The 25488-nt window shown below is 35.6% G+C and overlaps 1 protein-coding gene across 1 annotated transcript in view; it reads left to right on the top strand.

Moving 5' to 3' along the window:
* Positions 1–14331: 14331 nt before the first annotated feature.
* The window catches only part of LOC112044999 (protein spaetzle 3), a 47337-nt gene continuing 36180 nt past the window's right edge, over positions 14332–25488 (top strand). Inside the window, exon 1 of the mRNA XM_024081024.2 lies at positions 14332–14575. The gene's annotated coding sequence lies outside the window, so the exon portion shown is untranslated. The remainder of the gene's footprint in view (positions 14576–25488) is intronic.

Here is a 25488-nt window from a genome sequence, read left to right as displayed (position 1 = left end):
GAAAATTATATGGGTGTCTAGTATGTTCGTAAACTTTTCCATTTAGTACTTTTAAGCACTACAATTTCATGAAGGTTTCAAATTGATCTGATGATGGAGCCATAAAACATACGAGGGAACTCCTCGGCGATTTACAGCAGTTACCTTGTGTTTGGGCTTGATTAATTTGTATTAATGAGAACTTTCCACATAGATAGGTTGTGACTGTCATTTAGGGTTTTGGTGATGAAGACCAAGGACAAGTAAGGGAACTCCTTAACAGTTTACAGTAACTACCTTGTGTTTGGCCTTGATTAATTCGTATTGCTGAGAACTTTCTACCTAGATGAGTTGTGTCTGTTATTAGGGGTCTAATGATGAAGACCAAGGGCAATTAAGGGAAGCCCTTAACGGTTTACGGTAGCTACCTTGTGCTTGGGCTTGATTAATTTGTATTGCTGAGAATTTTGTACCAAGATGGGTTGTGACTGTCATTAAGGTCTGATGTATTCGTTTGAGATGAAATTTTACACTAAAAATGGAAAAATAATAAAAATTTTAATAAAAAAAATACAACCGACTTCAAAACCTATAAACGTACCCACTAAACTAAAAAGTGAAAAATAACATCATAATATGTTCTACCTGCTGATCAGTATGAAGGCGGTGCTTAGCCGGTGTTGTCTTAATTTAAGCCATTTCTGACAGGACCACATGAAACAAAACTGTCTGCAAAATCTAAATCTATAAGATATTCTCACATGGCTTGAATTAATACATCACCGGCTTAGCACCGCCTTCATACTGATCAGCAGGTAGAACATATTATGATGTTATTTTTCACTTTTTAGTTTAGTGGGTACGTTTATAGGTTTTGAAGTCGGTTGTATTTTTTTATTAAAATTTTTATATAATTTTGTTCAAAATATATTAACTATATATATAGTTTTAAGCTTATAAATCAAATTTTCATTAATTTAAGAACAAGTTTAATTATAATTATTATTAGGTGTGAAATGACTAGCGATTTATACCCTCATTTTTAATGTGTTTGTTGTTAAACAGTACTCCTCGGGTATGGCTTTAGAAAAAAAAATCTAAATAAGTATTATTTGAAATTATTAATTATAAAGATTTTTATAGGTAGAAGAAATAAAAATAATCATATTAGATGATTGAAAAAAGTCTTTTTTCACAAGCATTTCCCACGACTGGAGAAAATTTGTTTGACAGGCAAGAGTGTTTTCTGTGTGTGCTTATAGATTATATTATAAATATTTATATGTAGTATTTAAAAGTTATTATGTTAGTCGACCCCCCACTAGGTGGACCGAGGCCATCAAGAGGTTAGCAGGGAGCCGTTGGATGCTGGCGGTTCGTGACTGTTGTGGTTGAAAGTCAATACAAGAGGCACATGTCCAGCAGTGGACGTCCATAGGCTGTATTTTTTTATTATTCTTTACAAGTTAGCCCTTGACTACAATCTCATCTCATGGTAAGTGATGATGCAATCTAAGCTGGAAGCGGACTAACTTGTTAGGAGGAGGAAGAAAACCCACACCCCTTTCGGTTTCTACACGACATCGTACCGGAACGCTGAATCGCTTGGCGGTACATCTTTAGGGTGGTAACTAGCCACGACCGAAGCCTCCCACCAGCCAGACCTTGACCAATTAAGAAAACCTCAAGCGGTCCAGCCGGGGATCGAACCCAGGACCTCCGACTTATAAATCCACCGCGCCTAACGTCACTAAGTCAAAATTTAAGTGTATTTAAGCCATGTATCGTCCAAAAATATTTCTTCATCTATTGTAATATGTAAGTTACAAGATGTTTTTTTTTTCTTTATTTTAATTATATAATATAAGTAAAACCACGATTGTATTTACCATAATCCGTATTGTTGTGGCCACGTGAGTCAATTGTTAATATACATATTACTTATAAAGCATGGTTTTACCGTTCGTTCGTGCTGGACTCGTTTGTAGTTCTACGAAACCATTTCCCCAAGAACAGGAACTGGTATTAATTGTTCTATATTTATAATCACGCAATTAGTTGATACTTAAAACAGGTAGCTAAAGAAAAGTACTGGTTTACTGAGTACTGACTCATCAATACTTCTTTTCTTCAATCTTATTTTACTTGGATTGGTAAGCGGGTCATAAATTGTAAATAGCACAAAAAAACCATACAGCTTTTGACCAAAAAAGCTGTTGTGAGATAAATTCGAAAATCAATAACCATACATACTTATTATATTTATATATATTACACACTTATTTTAATTATATACACACATCAATATGTTTTACCTGCTGATCAGTTTGAAGACGGTGAATACTTAATAAAAAAGATTACGAACACACTTGTCATTCATATTAATTTTCCCCTCCATTTCTTCAGGTTTCCATCATCAGAACCTGACATGATGAATATGGGCTACATGGCATACGCTTTAATAAAAAACCCGTACATAATTATGTAAGGCCCGGATTTTTTGATAAAAATTTTAAATTGGAACGAAATGCAGCGTTCTTGTCTGTGGAATGCGTATTTTTTTTTTATTTGACTTTTATTGAGTTGCAAGCTGCATCTGCAAAAATAATTCTAACATTGAATACTATACTGATTTTTTTTTCTCGCAATCGTAGTGTAAAGTTCATCGTAACACGCGGTGCTAAACCCATTACAAACTCGGTTTATATTTACGGCTCGTGCCCTTAAAACACCTCGTATATAACGGGTCTTTTAAGCCCCTTGTACAACAATCTACTATTTCAAGTGTTACTTGAAATATAAACATCTTATAATTAAAGCAATCAATGCATAGGTATTTCGCATAAAAACTATTTCCAATAGATTGATCAATATTCAATAAATAACATTATCGAATAATTTCCGTAACCATAATATTAATTTGATTGACATACATTTTAAATCACAGATTAGAGATAAATTGGTATCACTTTTAATTACTTAACCATAAACTCATTAACGTCAATCATAAATTCTTCGTGTAATATGTAATTCTGTGAAAATGACCGTGGGCCGGCGATAGCCAGACATACCTCATTTTTTATAATCATCATCATTATCAGCCGATGGACATCCACTGCTGGACATAGGCCTCTTGTATAGACTTCCAAACATCGCGATCTCGGGCCGTCAGCATCCAGCGGCTCCCTGCAATGCAATGTCCTCGGTCCATCTAGTGGGGGGTCGACCAACACTGCGCTTTCCGGTGCGGGGTCGCCATTCCAGCACCTTGGAACCTCAACGTCCATAGGCTCTTCGAACAACCCAACCAACCAGGTCACCCACACAACTACAGTCACCTCAAAAATTGCATCCGGCTATATTCCTGTTAAAATCCACAACGGTGTAATCAATATACTAAATCCGTTCAGTCGTTTTTATATGACTGAGTAACAAACAAAATTGAAAATATGTGGGCATTTTCAATATACACATTTATATAGGCACAAGTATGCCTCTCTGACTGAGAGTTACATATTTATTCTTTTTGCCGTGGAAACCCTTGGGCCATGGAGTGCCCAAAAATTTCTCTGAATCATTTCACCGTGGCTATGTTGGGTTGACTAGTGACAGAAGGGCTGGCTCATTTTTTGCGCAAAGGATCAGCCTGGCTGTCCAGCGCGGAAATGCAGCCAGTATTCTTGCCACCAATCCACGTGGGCATGATTTGTATAGTTTATGATCAGTTTGGCTGGTGGGAGGCTTCGGTCGTGGCTAGTTACCACCCTACCGACAAAGACGCACCGCCAAGCGATTTAGCGTCCGGTACAATAGCGTGTAGAAACCGCAAGCGGTGTGGATTTTAATCCTCCTCCTAACAAGTTAGCCCGCTTCCATCTTAGATTGCATCATCACTTACCATCAGGTGAGATTGTAGTCAAGGGCTAATAAATAAATAAAATAAATGAATAATAAATTAAAAAAAAAGTTAGCTTGAGTTCGTTATTGTATTCTTTCTCAAAAAAAAGTATATATTAGTTAGAATAAATATAGTTATGACTCAGAAGTCATAAAATATAATGTCACTTATTGAAATACCAGACTTGTGGTGCAAAGAATGTTCCGCCCCGCCCTAGCAACAGCTACTGAGCTGCCGTGGTTAAGGCTATGTTCTAATATTTATACACTAGCCGACGCCTAGCGGTGTCACCTGCGTAGTTCCAGTTCTCGTGAGAATAGGGGGGGAGAATAAAATATAGCCTATGACACTTACAATTAATGTGGCTTTCTAGTGGTAAAAGAATTTTCAAATCTGTGGATCCATAGATTACCCCCTAAAATACCATAAACTTTACCTCTTTAACGTTAGATAGATTAGCCACTTTCACGCTTTTCACGCTTTGCACGTAAATTTTTGGTATTTTTACTCATACTGACTACAGTAACCAGAACCTCGAGCCGGGCTACACTTTGAAATAAAACAAAATTGTGCTCTATTTTGTATTTTATAAGTTTTATATTAGACTGGAGAATGTAGTGGAGATATGGAGTATTATTCGGCTGATAAGGTAAGTTAAAGTATAATCTGCTATGTTGATGTTCACTAAACTGCCAGTCCCATCACTTCATTCGGTTCTTCTGCGGATGTCCTCTTTCCTCCTAATTCCTGAACCAATACTACATCAATTCTTTTTCTACAAACATACTACATCAATTCTTTTTCGCTTCGAAAACTATGATTATCATATTTTTTTACCTCTTAAAAAATGGCATTCGATATAGATAGGTATTTAAAATGACAAATATACATTTTAATTTGTACAAATTGCCACGTATTTCACGGAAGGTAGCAAAATTTAATTTGTCGTTTAATGTCCATTGTAGAACTTTGGTCAACACACTTGGCCTTAATGTATGTCAGCTATGCGACAGGCGTGATCCGTCGGCCACGAGTTCGATTATATAACGAAATAGCCATTCAATAATTATCTCGTACACATTATGTTGTTGAGCAAAATAGCCGGAAATCGAGACACATAGCAAATTGACAATGCAGTAGCAAATATTTTAAATACAACACCAGTTTTAGGTATATACTAGTTAGATAGGTATATGTTTATGTACTTGAACGAACTTCCTACTTTGTGAGTAACTTTTCATATATTTATACTAACTGACCCGTGAATTTTGTAACACGAATGCGATTCAGATATAACTTAAAAAAACATAGAGTCGAATTGAGAACCTACTCCTTTTTTGAAGTCACTTAAAAATGGGTTCATTGAGTTATCCTTATCTATATTAGTCTTTAAGTTTATCGCGATCAGACAGACAGATAGGCGCGAAGGAAAAACTTTGTTTTTAGTAGGTATATGTATAGATTTAATTATATATTATGTACAGATAGATAAATAATCATAATTGACGACTCAAGCAGATAGCCCTAATAATGTATGGGATATGCCCTTGACATTTTTTTTTTCTATTTGTTGTTTTTTTTTATATTAGTTGTTACAGTGTCAACGTCAAGCCAAGTGGCACGTCGATTCTCTTTCTACGATCGCTAACGCTTCGAAAACTAGAAAGATGTATGGAAATGACATTCGACAGGTCACGTGATCAAGATCTGTCATACCTATACATTTTTCTAGTTTTCGAAGCGTTAGCGATCGTAGAAAGAGAATCGACATGCCACTTGGCTAGGGGGGCTGGTGAGAAACGGACGGATGGACGGAGAGCGGAGTCTTAAAGCTCCCTTTGGGTACGGAACCCTGCCTAACCTAACCGTCGCAAGGCTAGACTTCTCGCACCGGTCCCGCTGCTGCCTGACACCGGTCTGTGACACTTGTGAAGTCTAGCCGAATTGAAATGGTTATACCGCCATTTATCGCTCGCTAAAGCCTCGTTGGTCCAACGCCATGGTGCACCACGAGCTAGTGAGGTTGGCAGTCTGGTATACATCCAACTTTGCAGTTGTATGCATTTTAAGAAACTAAATATCACGTGTCTCAGCGGTGAAGGAAAACATCGAGGGAGGGTATGCAACCAGAGAATTTTCTTAATTCTCTGCGTGTGTGAAGTCTGCCAATCCGCATTGGGCCATTGTGGTGGACTATTGGCCTAACCTCTCTCAATCTGAGAGGAGACTCGAGCTCATCAGTTGATAATGATGATTCAAGTTTATATTTCAGTTATATCTAAATATCTTAGTGTAATTACTGTCTGTCGAAGTTAAAGTTAAAAGTTATAAATAAATCATTGAAGGACAGCATTATTTGTTTTATATTGAATATTCATGCGACGTATGGCATCTAGTCTGGCATACCTCGTAAACCAAAACCAATCAGCGTTTAGGCCTCATTCGCACGAGAGCTAAAAAAGCGATGCGTTAAAACCCAGCGTTGACGAACGTAACGTAAAGTATGAGGTTAAATGAAGGTCTATTTCCAACGCCCAAAATCGAAAGTGCAACACTGATCGATAAAAAAGCATCGTATTTTAAAAACGCTGTCGTGTGAACATACTTGGGAATACATTTGTTGTATTTGAACGCTTTTTTAAGAGTGTGCAATATGTAATTTGGTGGTTACAAATGGTTCTGGATCTCAGATTCTGGAAAGGTGTTAGCTTCGTTATGACTATACAAAATCCACAATTTGTAAAACTTTTCTCGATAGTTTATTTTTTTGAAAAATACATGTTTTGCTCATATTTTGCTTTCAATCTCAGGAAAAGCAAACTTATTTTCTTAAATTTTTGTTTTGTGTAGAAAATTAGGTATATATCTTAAACATGGCCATTTTGTTTTTCGTTATGTTGTTTAACTTACTTGCAATTAGGTAAAAATTGTTTTGGCGCTCACGTCATAAAATTTGCGTCGCGCGTCAATCGCTCCGTGCTTTTCACTCACGTGAAAGTCATAATTCGGCGTCTCGCTTGCGCTTCGAATTTTATTTATATCATACCGACGTGCTGCGCGCTCTTAACGTCCGTTAAAAAAACTCTCGTGCGAATGAGGGCTTATAATGCGCTGTATTTGTTTTGCCGTAGTGAGTTTATTTAGTTGTGACTTGGCAAACGTCAGTGACCTTAGCGAGCTACTTGACCATTCTCTGTAGGTTTCGCTTTACAATATTTAAATGTATTATGGTCCTTGGGCCTAGGCACAGAATATTTATTCATACACACATTGGCTCTTATGTAGGTCTAAATATTTTTAATAAAAAGATTTACAAGCTAAAGTGAGTTATTAGGTGATTTTTGGAAAGTACATTTTAAATGATGTTTAAAATCAAGTGATAAGATTGTCGACAATTTTTATGCTGATATATTTTCTTATAGGACACACCTAAGTCTGGAAGATGGTTTAGAAGGAAAACACCCACCACCATGGTTCTATTTATCTATTGGCTTGCACTTCATAGATGCCAAGAAACCCTGAATACCCTGAGGAACCTATATTGGAGTATTAATTTCCCATTTAGGCACTATACGTATAGTTGTAACTGTAGGTATGTATAGTGCCTACCCTAGTTGAATACCTTGTGCACACCACTGTATATCATAAACAAAGTTTGAGCAATACGCCATGAATAATTATTTTCTTGCAAATTGTGATCTAAACGAAAATCTAATCAGTGGTTTTCAATAATTGTTCTTTTTTTAATATTTACAAGCTAGCTACTACAATCTCACATGGTAAGTGAAGATGAAGCCTAAGATGGAAGCAGGCTAACTTGTTAGGAGGAGGATGGACACCTTTTCGGTTTCTACACGACATAGTATCACGAGATTAGAAAAAAATATATATATTACATCCGATATATCGGATTATAATAGGTACTTCATAGTAGACTAGTGAGAAATAGAATAGTACTTTAATAAAATTAAATCATTAAATAAATTACAGGTTAAACTATAGCAAACGTCAATTTATTAGAACAATTCAAACATTATCTGTAAATCTTTTTTTTTTTTTATTCCTTACAAGTTAGCCCTTGATTACAATCTCACCTGATGGTAAGTGATGATGCAACCTAAGATGGAAGCGGACATCGTACCGGGACGCTAAATCGCTTGGCGGTTCGTCTTTGTCGGTAGGGTCAAAGCCTCCCACCAGCCAGACCTGGACCAATTAAGAAAACCTCAATGGGCCCAGCCGGGGATCGATCCCAGGACCTCCGTCTTGTAAATCCACCGCGCATACCACTGCGCCACGGAGGCTTTCAAACCTTTACAACAATTATAATCTAGAGCTAGACAATGATACATAAAGTCAACAAAAAAAACACAATATATCCGACCTAATAAAAACGGAACGCACCACAAAAACCGAAGCAATAAGAAAACCCGGTTACTGGCGGAAATGCGGAAATCCCCTGCGATCTATTAATGTCATTATTAAAGCACATTATATAAAAACTTCGCGAACACAATCGTTGACTTACTGCTAATTATACGTTTTACTAGTACTGTATTTTTGTAGCATGTGGCTGTCTCAGTTATTGTCGTGTCTAGGACTAGCCATTGTTAAGGTCTATTGTATGTATTTCAAATGACTACTAATGACTTGACAAAGACGTGGTGTAAACACGTGATATTAGATTTAAATGCTTTGATATCATTTTTATCAGCTTACTTGTCGTTTTATCTCAATAGTGTTGTTTATAGGCTTTATTATTTTAATATGAAAACTTTTTGTAATATCCATTCTATTTCAGTGTAATAAATTAATTATTAATCTTATATTTCATCATTATCAACCGATGGACGTCCACTGCTGGACATAGGCCTTTTGCATGGACTACCAAGCACAACGGTTTTGAACAGCATACAGCGGCTCCCTGCAACCCGCTAGATATCCTCGGTCCACCTTTTGGGGGTCGACCAACGCTGCGCTTATCGGTGCGGGGTCACCATTCCAACACCCTGGGACCCCAACGTCCATCGGCTCTGCAAACTATGTGGCCTGCCCATTGCCACTTCAGATTCGCGACTCGCTGAGCTATAATATTATTTCCTATTATATTATTTAAACTTGAAGACGACCGTGACTTCGTCCGCCCTTAGGCCTCTTTAATCCAGCCCTTACAGTAGTATCGCTTTAAAAATGGGGTAACTTCGTCCAACATTTCCCTTCATTGTTCTGCTTCTATTGATCGTAGCGTGATGAAAAGTATACTACCCAGTAGTATGAAAAATAATTGTACCAAGTTTCGTTAAAATCAGTCGAGTAGTTTTTGTTTCTAAAACGATCATACAGACAGACAGACAAAAAATTTACTGATTGCATTTTTGGCATCGGTATCGATCACTAATCACCCGCTGATAGTTATTTTGGAAATATATTTCATGTACAAAATTGACCTCTCTACAGATTTACTGTAAGTATGGATTTTATGTCTTTAAATTAATCCCATCATAGGTGAATGTTTACTTGAGCTGGTAATTAATCACAGGACCTCTCAGTTTAATGCCAAGTCATTCCCAATTGCACCAGAGAGGTCACGATGTATAGAAATTGAATAAATGAGAAACTTATTTAACACTGTACAATGTACATATTAGGTATTTAAAGAACTTAAAAAAGATATTTAACAATACTTAAAAAAGAAGAAGTAGATTTAACAATGCATGGGAAATTTCCAAAGATGCTACAAACAGGAAATACCCTCTATAATAATACCACTATTTTCCATTCCAGCTCAGATTGATTTTCTGAAAGAAAAAATAAGGTCATGGAAAATGGAAAATATTTTCTGATATGCAAACACGCATTAGTTCCGTCCACATGGTTGTAACCAGGGCTTGCGAATTTTCACAACTTGAGTATTGTGTTTTTGTTGCGCAAAATTTTTTTAAGGATTTTTAAGTCTTACTTTATAAAAACTGAAGATTATGGTATGGTATAAATAAAAATAACGAATTATTAGTATTAATTTTATTTTTGAGTTATAATTTCATTACATAAAATTCAAGTGTATCTGTTGTAACTTTAAATTAACAGGTTCATATTAATATATAAGTTAAACTTAATACATATTAATATGAAAATACTAGCGAACCCCTGCGACTTCGTCCGTCATTAGACCCCTTTATTCCGGCTCTCCCGCAAAATCCATTTTTTGCGGACGTCTATTAACTACCTGTCAAATTTTACCTTTGTAAGTTATGCGGTTTTCAATATTTCGTGATAAGTGATCTACAAGGTACTCATTAAAAAAATATAATTTCCATCATTTTCGTCTTTCTGTTCATTCCAACTTATTGCAGAAACGGCTGGATTGATTTTGACGCGACTTTCACTGACAGATAGCTGATGTTTTAAGAAGTGAATTACACCAGATTTTATACTTATATCTGTGCAAATCGGCAAGCAGCAAGTCTTGCAAATAATGTCCTTTATTTAGTACAACTGTATACCTAATACCTGCCTATATTAAAAAGCAATAAGTTATTTGTATCAACCCTACGTCTCGACTGTTACAGTTGCCACAGTATCCGGAACACCTAGAAGCGGCAATGGAAATCCCAAACCAGACAATAATATTTTTGCATACCGAAGTATATCCGGATTATAAGTTACTGTATGTAAAACTTATAATAGCCGTGATAGTCCTCGTATAGTGGATATATAACCTGCCTCCGATTCCCGAGGGTGTGGCTCCGAATCCGGTCCCGAGCATGCACCTCCAACTTTTCAGTTGTGTGCATTTTAAGAAATTAAATATCACGTGTCTCATACGGCGAAGGAGAAACATCGTGAGGAAACCTGCATACCAGAGAATACACCGAGTAGTGCGCATAAGGTTTTAGAATAAGGCAAGCATCTGTCATCTCATAATTTTTCCTTTTTTTCTTCATCATATCAGCCGATGGACGTCCACTGCAGTACATAGGCCTTTTGTAGGGTCTTCCAAACATCACGATACTGAGCCACCTACATCCAATAAATCCCTGCGACTCGCTTGATGTCGTCAGTTGTTCCAGCACCCCCCCAACGTCCATCGGCTCTTCGAACTATATGCCCCGCCCATTGCCACTTCAGCTTCCCAGCTCGTTGAGCTATGTCGGTGACTTTGGTTCTTCTGCAGGTCTCCTCATTTTTGATTCGATCGCGCAGAGATCCTAACATAGCTTGTTCCATCACCCGCTATAAGACTCTGAGCCTTCTTATTGCATTATCTTGCAAAATGACTATGGGCCTCCCATAGTTATTTATCATAAGATAACCCAATACTGTCCACAAAATCATAGGAATATGTTTTTGCATGTATGATTGTATGTTTTTTTTTTTTATATTCTTTACAAGTTAGCCCTTGACTAATATCTCACCTGATGGTGAGTGATGATACAATCTAAGATGGAAGCGGACTAACTTGTTAGGAGGAGGATGAAAATCCACACCCCTTTCGGTTTCTACACGGCATCGTACAGGAACGCTAAATCGCTTGGCGGTACGTCTTTGCCAGTAGGGTGGTAACTAGCCACGGCCGAAGCCTCCCACCAGCCAGACCTGGACAAATTAAGAAAATCTCAATCTGCCCAGCCGGGAATCGAACCCAGGACCTCCGTTTTGTAAATCCACCGCGCATACCACTGCGCCACGGAGGCCGTCAAAAGTGTGATGACTCACATGATCATGATCAAAAAAAATGTGATGAAGAGTTACCCACTGTTTACGTATAAAACTGTTATATAATAACAATTATCGAAACCAGTTAAATAGGTTAAGATCTTAATTATCAATTAAGCAGGATAATCAATAAGTTTTAGAACGGAAGTACTAAAAATATTAACTATGGGTACATACTTAATCGTTTTTAAGAACTTCCTGGAAAAATCAAGTTTATCCAAAGGTTAATAAAAGTCAACCTTTTCTATGAAAACTCAAGGCGGCTGAACTTCTTCCGACACTTTCAACTAAACTAACTTACACAAAACCTTAACAATTTATATGGGTTGGTTAGTTGGGCTTAGTTAATCTATCTATACTTATAATAAAACTGTAACAGGTCAAATTCTGTACATTGAAGATATTTTGAAAATTTTTGTTGGAGGGCATAAGCCAAAAAAATTTTTTGTATTTTTTTGTCTGTCTGTCTGTCCGTGATTTTCTTGACCGGGCATCACGCTGAAACTACTGAATGAATTCAAATTAAACTTGACACGGTTTAAGAATATAATACGGAGAACGTTATAGGATACTTTTTATTGCAAAATAAAATAAGAAGGGATGCGATGACGTTTAAGTTACAGTTTTAAGAATTGGTTCAGAAATCATGAAAAAATAAGAAATTTAATGCGATTTAAAAATTTTAAAATTCAATTCCTAAAGTGGTGAAATAGAGCTTGAAAAGTTTACATTGATTTCCATGCGGACGAAGTCGCAGGCGTCCGCTAGTACCTAACTAAATCTGCCAAAACTACATTTCAAAACCACATGAAAATTCGACCGTCGAAAAATCCAATCTGTAGTTTCGAATTTTCACGAAAATAGACTGAGACGCGGCAAAGGATAAGGTTTTTAATATGTATAAAGAAATGCAAAGGATGCATATTTCCTCACGATGTTTTTCCTTCACACTTTGATACAAGTGATATTTCATTTCTTAAATTGCACATAACTGAAAAGTTGAAGGTGCATGTCCCAGATCGGATTCGAACCTACGCTCTCCGAATCGAAGGCAGAGGTCATATGCACTGGGCTATCACATGTCTCTATAATTCAAATATGTATTAGTGTATTCTAATTTTAATATAACTTGTTTCAGTAGGTATTCGATAACATTTAAATTATCTAAATAACGTTCTTTATACATAATGGCATGTAATTTATCGTGATCTATATACATAAATGAATCAATCGGATTTAAATGCTAACAACAAGCTTGTCTATATTAGTGTGATTAATTAGTTCGTAGGGTAGACATATTTTTATTCATCATTCATTCATTATCAACCCATATTCGGCTCACTGCTGAGCTCTAATCTCCTCTCAGAATAAGAAGGATTAGGCCAATAGTCCACCACGCTGAACCAATGCGGATTAGCAGACTTTACACACGCAGAGAATTAAGAAAATTCTCTGTTAAGCAGGTTTCCTCACGATGTGTTTCCTTCACCGTTTGAGACACGTATTTAATTTCTTAAAATGCACACAACTGAAAAGCTGGGAGTGCATGTCCTGGACCGGATTCGAACCCACATTCTCCGGAATCGGAGGCAGAGGTCATATCCACTAGGCTATCACGTCCTCAGTCTTGTAATATAATAGTTAAATTAAGAGACACAAAAATGTAGTCTTCCCTTAATTAATCAGTAAGCAACATAAATGAATCACATACCATACACGTGTAAGACTTCAGATTATATAACATACGTAATTTCATTGCTCGTTTTGTCCATAATGCCATTTTTGGAAAGTTGTTTTTGGGCTGTTAAGTACCTAATTATTGATCATCAAAACGACACAAAAACAATTAAATTTTTGTAGCACTTTTTTAACAATTTTTCAAATATGATCTTCTCAAAAATGCAAAATTAAATAAATTTTATTAAATTAAATAATATTAAAATTAAATAAATAAATTTAATAGTATTTTTAGTGAAAAATTATGACTTTAGATTTCATAAGAACATAGACATAATGTACCTACATACGAGACACAATAAATAAATAAATAAAAACATCAACTCAAACATTTAAATAATTTTAAGCGATGCGATGACGTTTATGTCTTTTCTTCTTGCTTATTCACGTCTATCTATATACCTACATTTATCTATCTATAAGCTATCATGAAATTAGCAATTTTTTTTTTTTTAACAAAAAAGCCTGTAGGTCAAGGGTTTGTTAGCTTTAATTATTTTATTTTCTTCCCTTTGATGTTTTTAAAACAAAAACTAGCTTGAAGTTTTTCCTGCAGTATATGGGGAATGAATATGACATCTGCCTTCTATTCGGGACGTAGGTTCTCACATTTCTTTTTATTTTTTTTATTATTTACAAGTTACCCCTTGACTACAATCTCACCTGATGGTAAGTGATGATTTGCCAGTAGGGTGGTAACTAGCAAAGGTCGAAGCCTCCCACCGGCCTCGCACCCATGAATCTTACAGTAAAACATTTCAATATCAGGGTTTTACTTACATCTGAGTAATCAGAAAAAGAACGGCAACCCCACAAAAATTACCGTAAAACCCTACCACAAAATTGCTCTCGGAGAAATTCACAGCGATACAGTTTCCGCATATCATCGTGCACAGATCATAAATAGCATCCGGAACGCTTAAATCATCGGAAGTTTTAAGGTTTTATATTCATACTGGCCAATGACAATAAAAATCTCCGAGTAAAAGGTACGCAACGTTTTACTCAACCTAGTGTACGCGCGACTATCTGACAGCGCGCGCGCGTTTACCGGACCTTTGCCGCTGGAATAAAAAAAAAATAAAAGCCCGCCAAATCTTGACGTGAACTTTCCGAATTCGAGTTTTAAAATTGCAACACCCAACAGTTTAGTTCGGTAATTTGTTATCTGTGGACATTTTAATTCGTACGGGAAATAAACAATTTTTTTTTATTACGTGAAGGCGTAAACGAGGACAATAAAAGGTAAAATATTATGACAGTACCATAAGAGTACGATTTATTTAATGCACGTGTAGTCAACACAGCCGTTCTTTCGGATATTTCATCGCCCCAAGGTATTCCTCTCTTTGCTGTAAGGCTTAGAGTACACTCTTTAATTTCGTGTGCAAACAAAAGTGCAAAGATTACATCACATGTAAACCTTATTCGTTGATGGGCGAAAAACAAGCGTAGATTCTTTGTGTACCTAGTCGTAAACTTTATAATTATTTATTACCTTATATTACTCGGAATTTGAATAATTTTGTAGGAATTGCATTTTAAATCAAAGTAGGTACACTAGAATTACATTTTACTTCTTTGTTTACCTACCTGTTTCTTTATTAAATCTAAATATTATCAATGGAAACTTCTTGTATACCCAACCAAATTTTTACTTTCAACTATTTTTACGTAGGTAGGTACGTGTTTGAAATAATTGCTTGTACTGAATAAAATTTTGCTTTACAATTTACTCTTTAAGAGTTTTAAAATCAAGAAGTAAACCTCACTTTTTTATGTTATCACCTACCTACAAAATTCGTGATTCTGCACACGTCTAAAATTTTCATTTTTCTGTCAAACTTATTATTGCGTTATTGTGTGAAGAAGCCAAGCAATAATAGTGCATATTTATTTATAAATGCGACAGTCAGTTTGTTTGTTTTCGCTTTCACACCTAAATCACTGAACCGATTAAAAAAATTCTTCTACCAATAGAAATTTACATTGTCAGCGCTTAACAAAGGCTATATTTTATATCCATACTCCAACGGAAACGGGAATTATGCGTTTGAAAGCGCAGTGGTCCACTAGTTAATATATAAAGGTATAAAAGTATTACTTAGGCAAGTTTTTTTATTATTCTTTACCAGTTAGCCCTTGACTACAATCTCCCCTGATAGTAAGTGATGATGCAATCTAAGATGGAAGCGGGCTAACTTAGGATGAGTAGGATGAAAATCCTCACCCCTTTCGGTTTCTACATGACATCGTACCGGAACGCTAAATCGCTTAGCGGCGGCGGTGGTAACTAGCTTTGCCGGTAGGGCGGTAGCTAGCCACGGCCGAAGCCTCTCACCAGCCGAAAACTATCTACTAAAAATTTACTTTCGCATTTATAATTTAGTTAGAATAACTATTGTTTTAAGTTTTACAACTTTAACTTGAATGTACCTAGTATTATGTTGTAATATTATGTCATTGGCAAAATTTGATTGGATCGATGTGTGGTTTGCGTAAATACGTGTGCCGGTGGTTTGACCAAGGTTGTTCTAATTTGACTGCCTCTGCCGTTGCAGCTGGAGACAGACTTATAACACGCCCAACCTGACCTCTTCTCTATTCTTTTTCTTTTCTCTCCTTCTCTTTCTATTCTTTCTAATATTTGAAGCAAAATGGGAGCAAAATATGTATTGTTCAAAATAATATTCAATCGGGGAAATTTTGCCAACTGTGTATTTGAAATAGTATTATCGAAGTACAATTTACTTAAATACACTTACACTACACTTTGAAGTATAATTTACTTAAATATAGAATCTGCCAGGTATCGCAGAGGTCGGCAGCCATACGTAGTTGATGTCCCTTGGACATGCAAAGCGTTTGGGCTTCTTCGTTCCTGATCCGCACTGCGAAGTTATGGAATGCCCTTCCAGCTTCCATTTCCCCTACCACCTACATACAACATGGGTATATTCAAGTCAAGAGTGAATGGGCATCAAGATAAGCGCGTTCTAACATAGGCTGCATCATCGCTTACTGTCAAGCATGATTGCAGCTAAGCGCTCGCCTATTTAATGCAAAAAAAAAACTTAATAGCAGATAGGTCTTAAAAGAGGAGCTCTTCTTAAAAGAGCCCAGCAGGCTAATTCACTATCTTTGACGTATGCTAGTTGTTATATACAAAATTAAGATTCCATGTAAAAATTTCATCCGGTGCTTACAGGTGGTAAATGACATTTTGTCATTTGATTTGATGTTTATTTTAATAGGTTGATAATAAAGGCCAAAATGTTCGGCTGAAGTCTGTTGTAAGTGTGCTTGTGGCTTAAAAGATAAAAAGTCAAAACTGACGAAATTTTTAAGCATGTAACAGTTTTCTGTAACGTAACATCTTGCATTGGGAATAACAGTTTGTGATTCATTTTTGCATACATTGAACATAGCCTGAGAGATGGTGGAGGATTTATAGATATTAGTTACATCTTGCATTTCGTGATAATTTTTTGCGTAGTGTAGTATTTTATAGACGTTTTGTGTCATCTTGCACGCGCTCTTGCATAAAGTTTGTAAATAATTGAGAGTAAATTGAGTATTTTGGACATATTTTACGGAGTCTGGCATTCGGAATAACAGTTTGTGATTAATTTTTGCATACATTGAATGTAGTCAGAGAGCTAGTAGAGTAATTAATAGACGTTTTTTGAAGGTATATTTTGTGATGCGATGTAAAATAATAGTGGTAGTGAATGTGAGTTAGCTTAAAAAAATATATATTTATTTACTTGATTTTTCAGCGTTGTACCATATTGGTAAAACCATTTGCTTTTGTTGACATTATCATCTGTAGGACATCGGATTAGCGAGTTACTTAGCTGAACTAATTTAGAAAAAATATGAATATAAATACTGAAATTGAGTTATAAAAAGCCTTTTATTTCTTGCATAAATTTACAGAGTTTGGTTTGATTATTATTATTATTTAAATTAATTTAGTACGTTAGTAGTTTTTATATATTACGCAAGAACTACAGAATGGGTGAAGGCCTCCTCCAAAGATGTCCAATTGTCCCTGTCCTGTGCTATTTGGTATCTACCAATATGAAAAATTGTATATTTTTGCGTTAAACGAAACATATAACGGTCAAGTTTTTCGACATAAGACATTGAAATAAGGTTATTAATATCTATTTGAGCCTATCTATATATGACTATCTTTACTAATATTATTAGGTATTAAGTTTTTGGTGTTGTAGGGGGTCACCTCTGGATCTATTGATATAATTATGAAAATTCTTTTACCTCTAGAAAGCCACATTATTTGTGAATGTCATAATATTAATTTATCCCCGTATTCTCATGAGAACGGGAACTATGCGGGTGACACCGCGGGTTAAAAACAATAGTGTGCAAATAAAAAAAATCTGAAATATTTTGAGTCTTTGACATTATAATCGATAGACACAATAACAATTGACATTTACATAATCGGTGAACGGTGCGGTTGCAAAATAATATTAAGTTTGTATGGCAAACGTAATTATTAAAAATCCAGGCTAATTATAAATCCCAAGTACGAAAAGACAAGTAGGTTTTTGTAACGTTAAAATAATAGATAAGGGGCAAACAAAATTAATTGTTCAAACGCTATAGTCTGACTTATGTTTTATTCATAAATAATACTAGCTGTTAGCCATAGCTTCGTCCGTATCAAATTCTGGTCACTTTTATGTATTTAAATCTAATATATAAAATTCTCGTGTCACAGTTTTCGTTGCCATACTCCTCCGAAACGGCTTGACCGATTTTGATGAAATTTTTTGTACTTATCCCGTATCTATGAGAATAGGCCAACATCTATTTTTTATACCCCTAATTGTTATTCGAATTGAACGTGGGTAGAGGTAGGTTAGGGGTAGGGTAGGGGTACGGTAGGGGTAGGGTAGGGGTACGGTAGGAGTAGGAGTAGGGATAGGGTAGGGGTAGGATAGGGGCAGCTGAAAGTTTACATCGAGTTTCACGCGGACGAAGTCGCGGGCGTCCGCTAGTATATTTATAGATAAACAGGGTGTCCCGTAATTAATTAATAAAATGCCAACATTAGATACACCACCTAAAACCGGTTTGAATAGTTTTGAAAAAATCCTTAGGGTGACCAAGTTATACATTTTTTTCGGATTTCTCAAACTTTTCCATCTTGAATCAGTATTTTTTATACGTAGCTGTTATAATTAATATTTTAATGATATGATTGTTGTTGTACATTACGGATTAAATTACCAATTATGTTTTATTTGTATTGTAGAAAAGCTTTGAGTGCAATAATTATTTTATTTTCATTAATAAGACCCGACTTCGTCGCCATTTAAGTAGGTACAGGAAAAGATTACTGAGTTTCATTAATCCTTTTAAGAACATAAAGTTAAAGTGCTTAAATAAGAATGTTGAAAGATCCACTTGACCTTATACTAATTGTGAGCCTTGTTACAGCAACAAATGTAACCACGAATTGTACTACAATGCGTCACCGTATACTGAAGTCTTGATTTGAGTACTATAGATATGTACATGCCTACAAAATACCGCAAAATGTGATCCAAATTTAGCTACTCCACTGAACGCACAGTTGAACAATTTTGTGTTTAATTCCATTATATATTTATGTATGTATATGCAGTTTTTAAATGATCCTAAACATCCTAAACATGTATATTTAGGTATTGCTTATTTGTTTAAATAACTTTCGTTGTTTACTATGCAACTCAATGAAATTAAGACAATTAGCCCTTATTCGCACGAGAGACTTTAGAGACATTTAACGGACGTTAAAAAAGCTTTCAAATGTAGTATGAAGTTAAATGAAGGTCTATTTCCAACACCCAAAATTGAAAATGCAACACTGCTCGAAAAAAAGTGTCGTGTTTGTAAAAACTTTGTTGTGTGAACATATACTTGGAAATGCATTTGTTGTATTTGAACGCTTTTTTAACGTCCGTTAAAAAAACTCTCGTGCGAATGGAGGCTTAGCCGCTTTCTTCGCCTCAGTTTTGACGCACTAGTGACATTTCTCTATTATAAATGTTTTACTACTTAGACCAACATTATATTTCAACATTTATTGTATTCCAGTCGAAACTTGACCATTATAGGTACTAGAACCTACTCAAATTAATTAAAAATCAAACTGCCATAAACAATTTAAGACGTACACTGTAATCGTTGTGTAAAAAAAAACATTTATTACACGTTTTTCAAGTAAGTATTTCCCCAAATTACCTGTTTATAATTTACATCTTTATTAATTTAAAACTGTGAGAGAAACGTTTTTAAGTATTATCTCAATAATTGTTTTTATTAGTAGTTACGTACGTAACTACTAGTAATAATAATTCTCACTAGATTTTGCTCACAGTAGTTGACTTTTAGCTTTTCGAAGGTCTACCAATCACAGTCATTTAGTCCACAAGAAATACTTATAGTCTGGCAAGTTGATGACACTCCCATGATATGCGGGCGACGGGGAGAAAAACTGCTCGTGTGTGAAATCGTGCGTGCGATGAAGTGAGGTGCATCAGTCGTGGGTTTTTCATTCATCGCTACACACCCAGCCCGCGCGGCCTATCGGGAGTGTTACGAACGAAGTTGGCAAGCTATAATGGTATGGTAATAATGATAATCTACATTGTAAAAAAAACCCTAACCTAAAGTCCAATGATATTTTATACTACAGATAGGGCACTAGCGCATAAAAACTGTGGCGGACAAATGTGCATAATTGTCTCAATTTCAATTACTCGCTTATTAAACAACGAAAGTTATTTAAACACATAATACCTAAATATTGTCTACAATATCGAGTTGTGTATTTAGAAAGTGTAAAAACTATATATTAAATAAATATATACATAATGTAAGTCATTAAGAGAGCCGTGATAGCCCAGTAGATATGATCTCTGCCTCCGATTCCGGAGGATGTGGATTCGAATCCGATCGGGGGCATACACCTCCAACTTTTCAGTTGTGTGCATTTTAAGAAATTAAATATAACGTGACTTAAATGGTGAAGGAACATCGTGAATTCGGATCACTGATTGCGGTGATATTGTAGGCACGTAACATATCTATAGCATAAAATAATCATTGCTAAAGTGCAAAAAATTACATACTTTTCATGATTAGTTCGGTCTATGTGCGTTGATGTCTGTCAGTCCGCATAATATATAATAATAATAATAGTAGATAATAATCATTCACAAGGTCATTAACTGCCGTCTAATATCCAAATGACAAAAAAAACAGTGTACCATTTTTTTCAATTTTTTTTTTAATTATAGGTATATCAAGCTTTGACAGGTAAAAAATACTATCTTATTGATAGTGCTACCTAATAAATAAGATAATTTTTTAACCGACTTCAAAAAAGGAGGAGGTTATCAATTCATCGGATTTTTTTTCCGTATCTGAAAGAACTGTCTGAAAATCCAGTTAAAATCTTTATGATTTGAATCGCTTGCATTAATACATCAATAACTTGGTACCGCCTTCAAACTGATCAGAAGGTAGCACATGGTACGGTGTTATTTTTTGCTTTTTAGTTTAGTAAAAACATTTTTGTGATTTTGAAGTCGGTTTTATTTTTTTATTTTACAAAGGGTAAAATAAAAAAATTAAAATAAAAAAATAAAAAAATTAATAATTATTAAAGTGATAACATGTTATACGAGTAAAATATTATGATTAGTAGGTACTCATGTACCTCGGTACAATCAACCAAACCAATTTTAAAAATACCATTTTAACCTTTGATACCTTATTCCCCCTATATATCATTCCCCCTTTTTTCACCCCTACGAAATATGAATATTCAAAATCTTCTTTGATTCTTTTTCTTCTCATCCTCATCACTTAACTCCTAATGACAGTCACAACCCATCTAGGTGAAAAGTTATCGTATATACAATTTAATCAAGCCCAATTACAGGTAGTAGGCCCAATTACAGGTAGAAACATTTTTGTGATTTTGAAGTCAGTTTTATTTTTTTACTATCGGACGCCCGCGTGGAATTCAGTTTTTCACAAATCCCGCGGGAACCATGGATTTTTCCGGGATAAAAAGTAGCCTATAAGTTAATCCAGAGTAAAATCTATTTCCATTCCAAATTTCAGCCAAATCGCTTCAGTAGCCGCAGCGTAAAAGAGGAACAAACATACTTACACACTTTCACACTTATACACAAACTTTCGCCTTTATAATATTAGTGATTATTTTTTTTTTTACCAATAGGCAGCAAGTATTAAGATTGATTGACGACCTTGTCGCTAACTCGACAGTCGACACCCGAGTTACTTGTAACTTTGTAATTCATCGGAATGTAACAATGACCGTGAATGCCTTCGCTTCGATTTTTTATTGCAATTATTAAAAAAGCAGACATGTATTGCGATAATTGTAAGTTAATAAACGTAAGGTGTTCCTATATCGAATAGTTTTATTGCAAAATTCTCGATCGAAACCGGTGAGATTTCACCCACGCACGTTTTCCGGAATTTTTATGACTTTTTAAAGTTTAAAGTCGTTATTTAACAAATTATAGGAGTGATTGTCACTATACACGCTCGCAGTTATTTGATTTGATTGCCAAGCATCACTTTATTAAAAGAATTTGTTTAATTTGTTGCTAGTTTACTTAGCACCTACTAGTATTGTACAAACTTGTGAGGTTAAATACAATCACTTCCTGACGTTCAAATAGACTCAAAGGGTAAAATAGATACTTGCGAATCTTTGGTGACATTCATAGGCGTATATAGAAGGAGGGCCGTGCCCACCATAAAATTCTGGGCTACCAATTAAAATTTTTTGATGGACGCCAAAATACTAAATATACAAAGAAAAATTAATAAAAAATTTCATTTCATTCATTGGGGTAATTTCCCTTGGCAAATAAGGAATTCATAATTTATTCGAACCAAACCATTTTACGAATTTTAGCTTTCACACGTAAACTACAGACCCCCCCTCCCCCCTCCCCCCTGTAGTCCGGGGGTCCCGTATCATTGATACGCCCCTGTTATTGACCCGATTTATAACCTTTTACCAATAGAAAGTTTCAACTTCACCGAATAACATTTACATAGTCTATACTAATATAATAAAGCTGAAGAGTTTGTTTGTTTGTTTGTTTGATTGAACGCGCTAATCTCGGGAACTACTGGTCCGATTTGAAAAATTCTTTCAGTGTTAGATAGCCCATTTATCGAGGAAGGCTATAGGCTATATATTATCCATTATTCCTACGGGGACGGGAACCACGCGGGGGAAACCGCGCGGCGTCAGCTAGTATATAATATTAGTATTTAATACATAAACGTATTCCCAAGGGAATGGGAGTCTGCTAGTACCTACTACATTTTAAAGAAATAACACTAAACTATAATTACTATTACAAAACAATTTGAAAGAGTAATTATATGTAAATAGTGTACTGTCATCATTAATTTTGTTATTAATCATACACTAGGCCTTAAAATAAGTACCTAAGCGTTGGATGATTTATTACGAACTAATAAATTTTGTTGCATCTATAACGTACCTAAACCTTGGGAACGACGGTAGCTTACCTACCGTTTAGGTAATTAGTTTTATATTTCAATACTTATCTAACAACTTAGTATATATTTTTATTAATATATCAATACCAATTATTTAAATTAAATTATTAATAAAACTATAAAAAAAGTCTTGTGCGAATAAGGACTACATGGAAGATAGAGGAACACATAATTTAATCCTGGAAAAGTTCATATTCATTCATCAGTTATGGTATCATGAAAAGTTTAGTATAGCTACTTGCAGCATCAGAATTTCTCAACAGGTGGGCCTGAAAATGAACATGGCCAACACGAAAATAATGTGTAATGCTCATGTATCGGTCCACCCAGTTAAAGTTGAGAACGCTGCACTCGGAATTGTAGACAAATATAATATATCCCTAGAACATATACGGTCCATTTTGGTAGGTCCAATGAACGAGAAAGAGGTGAACCGCCGGATCCAACTGGACTAGGCAGCATACGAGAAATTTCACAATATCTTTTCGTCTGAAATTCCTTAATGCCTGAAGAAAAATCTTCGAACAGTGCGTGTTGACAGTGATGACCTATAGTTCCGAGATTTGATGACGAGAATCACGTCAATCAAAAAGACGAAATGACGAAATCCGATCCATAGTCACCGACATAGTTCATCTAGTCGCGAAGCTGAAGTGACAATGGTAGGGGCACAAAGGTGTTAGAATGGCGACCCCACAGAAGAAAACGCAGTGGTGATCGGTCCCCCACCAGGTGGACTGACGACAAGCGATGTCGCAAGGATTCGCTGGAAGCAGGCAGCTCAGGATCGTAATATTTGGAAGTCCCTACAAAAGGCCTATGTCCTGCAGTGGACGTCCATCGGCTGATATGATGATGATGACAATGACTTGCAACAGAAATAAACATGGCTTTATACTCTTTCCAGGAGCTCTTTCACATAGAGCCAGAACATATTTTCCTTATTCAGGTAAAGGAAAATCTACAGTGATATAACAAGTCAAAGGTGTTTGAGTACAATTCAGAGTCGTACAAAATTCTCATGCGTCGACCCCATTACATCAATCCGTTAACGCAACGTTTGATGGCTGCGATTGATTTTTTGTCTATGGAAAACTGTAACAGGTTTTATAATATCGACGTGGTATTTACGAGACGTTCTAATAAGGCTGTTTAACTTTGACACAGATACATAGGTAAACCGTGTCTGAAACTAGTCTAAATGTTAGATGTGTTTTAATTTGAGATTTACGTAATTTTCCAAAGATTTATTGGTGTGTTTATCTTTGTTTTAATGTTTATTCCAAAGATTTATGTTAGTGCAAGCTGTCGAATTATGTCCGAAAGATTATTTCACGCGCTTCTGTTTTAGATTGCGTCGGCAGTGGATGTGACCTCTGCCTCCGATTCCGGAGGGTGTGGGTTCGAATCCGGTCCACCTCCATGCTCCAGCTTTTCAGTTATGTGCATTAATAAGAAATCACGTCCTTCTTCCTCAAGAAAAAAGAAGAAGAAATCACGTGCCTCAAACGGTGAAGAAAAAACATTGTGAAGAAACGTGCATACCAAAGAACTTTCTCAATTGTCTTTTCTCTTCGCTCGAAATGGGCCAGCGTGGTGGACTATTGGCCTAACCCTTCTCATTTTGCTTTTCAATCAAAGTTTTGATCAACGATCTAATGCGATTATAAAAACTGTCTCTATAGAATCGATGTTTCACAGCTGTAATCGTGTTCGTCGGTCAAAGAGCTCCGTATTTCAATAGTAATAAAAAAAAGATTCCGACGAATTATTAACCTCCTCCTTTTTCGGTTAAAAACAATTTTTATGTTTTTTATTTTTCAAAACGGTTCAGGCGTCTTCGAGTAAACGATGTACATATATGAAAAAATAAACATACCGATCAACTTGAGAATCTCCTCCTTTTTGAAGTCGGTTAAAAATCTTCTAGTTTAGTATAATATATAAACCAAAATCTGAGCTCGTTTTTCTCACAAAATGACGGACAATTTTGTTTGTGAATTTAAGTGAGATACTGGTCTTTATGTAATTAGTCTAAGGTCCCAATCATTAACATTAACATTTGATAGTGATCGTAAATTCGTTTCGCATTATCATTCCAAGCCCGCCAACCTGCATAGGAGCAGCGTGGTGGTCTAAGAATAAGAACCATATCCCCTATACTATAAGGTAGGCCTGACACTGTAGTAGGCTTTAAAATAGGCTGTTGATAGTTAAATTTGTGTTATCACAGCACGTGCACTTTGTATCAGTAGGTAAGTAACACAATGGCACTCGGCAAATTAGCATTTTCCTTCTTTAACCACCAGCTGCGCTTGCGATTAGATTAGTTGATAATTAATTTAAACACGACCAAGTACATTTTGACTCGGAATATATTTACAACATTTACGTATACAAGGAAAAACGAACCAAAATTATATGGTCAATCCTTTAAAATATTTACTTAACTAACATAGGCGTCATCCAAAAGTAGATCAATGTGGTTAATTTAAGTTAGCAAGATTTGACTTACATTTTAAGGAAATCGTTGTAAGTCTGCTAAATTTGACTTACATTTTAGG

Source organism: Bicyclus anynana, chromosome 19 (assembly GCF_947172395.1).
Source record: "Bicyclus anynana chromosome 19, ilBicAnyn1.1, whole genome shotgun sequence".
Lineage (NCBI taxonomy): Eukaryota > Metazoa > Arthropoda > Insecta > Lepidoptera > Nymphalidae > Bicyclus > Bicyclus anynana.
Note: the sequence above shows the minus strand (reverse complement) of the source record. Positions and strands in the feature narration are given on the sequence as shown.